Raw genomic sequence first — 4,568 nt, 5'->3', positions numbered from 1 at the left:
GAGCGCCCTGCGGAACCGCCGTGGGGCAGGGAGCAGCTCCAGGGGCTTGTTCTACCCATAACTGACCCCTCCAGAGCTTGCTGAGAAACCGCCAAGGGATGAGCGAGTCCCATGAGGAGCATCTGAAGGAGCTGGGGGGGCTCAGCCTGGAGAAAAGGAGGCTCAGGGGGCACAGTGCTGCTCCCCACAACTACCTGGAAGGAGGGTATAGTGGTTGTCTGTCTCTTCTCCTGAGTAACAAGCGATGGGACAAGAGGAAATTACCTTGAATGCTGCCAAGAGACTTTTATACTGAATACTAAGAAAAATTTCTTCTCTGAAAGAGTTGTCACACACTGGAACAGGCTGCCCAGGGAAGTGGTGGAATCACTGTGCCTGGAATTGTTAACAAATGTATAGATGTGGTGCTTAGGGACATGGTTTGTTTGGGCTTGGCAGTGCTGGGTTAACTGTTGGAGTTGACCTTAAAGGTTTTTTCCCAACCTCAATGATCCTGTGATGGAGAAGCTGAAGAGACAGTGAGGACTGGCCCACAGGCACAGAGTGGGGAAGATGCCACCTCCTGCAGTGGTGCTTCATTCAGCTGTGCCAGGATGGGTGTTTGTGCCTGGGTACAAGCTCGCAGGGCAGTGCAGGGATGCTAGGAAGGGCTGGGAACAGATGGCAGTGCCACAATGTCTGGGGTCCCCACAGTGCAGGCTCCTGTGCTGCCCCAGCCAAGCTGACTGGGGAATCCCTCTCTCTGTCCTAACTCTGCCTTGGCTTGTGATCATCTCACTGAACTTCCCTCTGCTTTGCCTGGTCCCTTTCATGGATTTATCTCCTCAATTATAGGGCAATAACCACACCTGTGCTGTGCATGAGGTAGGAGGGATGAGCTGGAGTCTGGCAGAGGGGAAAAACAGCCCTGTACAAGGAAACTACCAAACTCCCTAGCATCCACCCCTCTGTCTGCCTTCCCTTTGGCATCCGGGATGTCCCACTGCTGCCAGGCAGCACCTCGGGCTGCATGGAGCACAGTTCCCAGTCATCACAGCAGCAGCACAGCTGTTTACATCTGGAGGTCTGGCCTGCAGGTTGCTGGGGTTTGAATTTCCCAGCTAACCAGCAGAGGGTTTTTATTACTATTTTTTATTCTTTATTTTTTAATTTCCTTTTGGAGGGTGGGACAGTCGTCAGTGCTGAAAGCACCACCCGTGAGCGCTGGCAGTCACTCCAGTAATGTCCCCCAGCTTCCCTGCTCCAGGGCTTGAGTCAGCCCCAGGCACCTCCGGCTGTCTGAGTCACTGCTCACTCCCCACTGGCTCCCTGCACTGGGGACCAAGGGGCCTGGAAGTGGGTGGCCAAAGGGGGCCAGCCCAGTGCTGCTGGCATTTTGTGTGAGCAGGTGACAGAAGCAGCTGCCAGCCCTCAGCAGGTGCTGATTCTGCTTCTGATCTGCTGCTCCTGCTCTGCTGAAAGTGAGGCCACTGAACATGGGGTCATCCAGAGGTGTGGAGGAGCTGGAGAGGCTCCAAGTGTCCATGTGTGAGGGAAGGCAGGAGGAAAGCAGGGCAGAGCTGAGCTCTCCCAGCATCAGTGCCTGAAAAGCAAGGGCAGGCTAAGCAGCTTTGATCATGGAAAGCAGGCTGTCCTGTCAGCTGGTGTGGCTGCTGCTTGGATTGAAGGCTCAGGAGTCACTGGTTTTTTCCCCTAGATGCCACATTTTGTCACAGGGCCACCCTGAACTGTAGTGGGATAGAATATAAGAAAAATAAAGATAGTGTAGGAAGTAATCTTACCCCTAAGGAGTTTCAGCTGGGCCAATTATCAAAGATTAGGGACAGGCCTGACTTTAACAGGCCACAGCTGTAACCAATGAGAAGAGTGCTATAAAAGAGTGGGGTGGGTGGTTGAGAGGGGAACTGGAGTCAGTTGGTTGCTTTGTGAAGAAGAAAGAGTCAGTGCTGTGAGGAGCTGCCCATGAGAAACACCAAGGAGGTCTGGAACTCTTGTGATAAGGTGACAGCAGTATGGAACCCCTGCAATAAGATAACACTGGGTGGGGTTGTTCATCCTTCTTAGTCACTCCTTCATGGGGGGATTTCTGCTGGGGTATAACCTGCCACAGCCCCTGTTAGCGAGGGAAACTGGTCCTTCTTCCTTGTCCTACTCATTTTGGGCAGCAGATAAGAGTCCTTTCATGTGATGCTGTTTCCTTTTCCATCTTTTTTGTCTCCCTTCCATCTATGCCTGCTCTGCTTCTGGTGAACCCCAAGGACTTTCCCTTTGTGCCAGGCTGAGGTTTGTTTTTACTCAGACTGCAGGTGATTTTGTTGGGTCAGATCCTTCACCAGAGACAATCCAAAACATCTGTGTTTAAATCCAGATGTCCTGTTTGGGTCCCTGAGCTGGTTCCCACTGTATACCCTGAGGGGTGACCGTGATTAGAGGCTCCTGGCCTTTGTCAGACCCTCTGGAGCTTTAGCAGCTCATTTCCCCCAGAATCTGGGTCTCAAAGCATGACTGAAAGCTCTTCCTGTGCTGAAAACCCCTGGCCCCAGTCGGAGAGGCTGCTTGCAGTGTGGCCCTTACAAGTGTGGCCACTTGATCTCTTTGTGGGCTTTTTCTCCACGACCTTCCCTGGCAGGTACCGTCTTCAAATGTTTTTTGCACTGTTACCAACAGCTCTTGTTTCACCCCCCAGAGGCAATTCCCCTTGACCTTGATGAACCTGGGCTCACTTAAGTTTGTTTTGCCCAGTGTTGAACTCATCAGGCACTGCCAGCCATGGGTTGTGAGGATGATAGCTTACACTCACCCCAGGGGCTGTTCCACCCCTGATGCTGTTTTTTCCACTTTTGTCTTGGGGTTTAATCAAATTTGGGGCACTCTGAAATCATTTCAAGGTGAACTGTGTGATTTTTCCCAAGAGAGAAGGTACCAAGCCCTGTTCCCTCAACCCCACGAGGACCAAAAGATGGCTTTTGAGTGTGCAGGTCTCAGCACGTTTCAGCCCAAAAGTACTCTCCAGCTTTGCCTTCTCACTTCTGCAAGGCTCCTTTGCTGGCCTCCTGCTTTTTGGCTTCTCCTGGTCTCATGTTCCCCTGGTCTTTGTGCTTCCCTTTCACAATCCACCAGAAAAGAGGAGTTGGCCCAAGCCCATCCGCCCACGGAGGCTTTGTGCGTGGCTGCCTTTGTAGTGAGCAGGGACAGGGATCCATGCCCAGGGTGGTGACGGCCCTGGGATGGTTTAGAGGCCACCACCCAGCTCGCCCTTGGTGAAAGTGATGGAGGGAGGGAGGGAGGGATGCTGCTTCCTGGGGTGCAGCAGGGCTTGGCGTGGCCTTTGCCAGCCGTGTTGGTAAGGGGGAAATGTGGGGTCATGGTAACCTGGCTCCAGACATATCCCCTGGGTGAGAGCCAGGAGATCCTGCTCCTCCTGGAGCTCCCTCTGTTCTACACCTCTGCTTCTCTCTACTGGCCTCTTCACAATTCTGGCAGCAGGTGGGGCATCCCCAGGCACAGGCAGGAGTGCTTGTTTTGGACCACAAGGTCCTGATGCCATGAGGATGGGCAGGCAGTGTATGTGATGGGAATGGCACAGTGAGGGGCAGGAAAAGCAAGATGGAGGATATGAAATACTGCAGCAGGAACATAAAAAGTGTCTCTGGGCATGGCAGCAGGTTTTGTCAACGTTGGGACGCTGTTTGTTGGGGTGATGAATAGGAGAGCAGGATGCCCCAGAAGACACCACTTCTCAAAGAGTGACTTCAAGCTCATTCACCTCAGCCAATGACTTGCATGAACATTCTGGCTGTGGTGGTTTAGGAGCTCAGAGGCATTTATTTCAAGCAGCAGGTCCCTTTATCCTTGCCACTGTTTAAATGTCTTACGGCCACTGATTCCCAATGGCATTCTGTGCCTGCAAGCCTCTGGTTCTTTGCCATGGGCACTCAGCAGTCTGGGGGAAAGTCAGCACAGCTCCAGGTCTTGCCCAGCCTAAAACAGGTTTGCAGTATGCTTGGGCACAGAGGGAGAGGCTATTCCTGGGAGTGGATTTGTGTTCAGGTGACCTGAGGGGCTGAGGAGTGCACTGGCCAGGCTGGAGGCAGCACAGCCCTCTCCAACTCTCTCCCGCCAGCACTGGATGCATGACTGGGAGGGAAACTGGAGCGTAAACCAGAGCTGTAAATCTGTCTGGAAGCTGTTGGGGAAGCAGTCCCTGGAGGAGCCTGTATTGCTTTGGGTTGCTGTGCTCTAATTCTTAAAAGCTTTGGCTCACAGATAAAGAGCTTAGCCTTTAATCCCATCCCGCCGGAGCACTCCTACAGAGAGCAACCCAGAAACACCTCGCTCTTCAGCCTCTCCTCCCATCCACGCTCTTCTTCCCCTCTCCATCCTGCCTCTCTGGCTCTGCCATTCTCCCTGCCTGCTTCACCTCCTCATCCAAATGAGCACCCACTGCCCAGCAGCTTCCCACCTTCATTTACCTGCTGCCGAGGGCTCCAGGGCGGAGTGGTGATGCTCTCTGGTCCTTACCAGCTCTCCTCTCTCTCTCCATCCCTGTCCCCGACCTGCTGCAGGTG

General features: G+C 53.3%; 1 protein-coding gene across 1 annotated transcript in view; it reads left to right on the top strand.

Moving 5' to 3' along the window:
• The window catches only part of PAPPA2 (pappalysin 2), a 91,941-nt gene that overhangs the window by 4,605 nt on the left and 82,768 nt on the right, over positions 1–4,568 (top strand). The window lies entirely within an intron of this gene.

Source organism: Geospiza fortis, unplaced genomic scaffold, assembly GCF_000277835.1.
Source record: "Geospiza fortis unplaced genomic scaffold, GeoFor_1.0 scaffold399, whole genome shotgun sequence".
Taxonomy (NCBI): domain Eukaryota; kingdom Metazoa; phylum Chordata; class Aves; order Passeriformes; family Thraupidae; genus Geospiza; species Geospiza fortis.
This window is presented reverse-complemented; position numbering and strand designations above follow the sequence as displayed.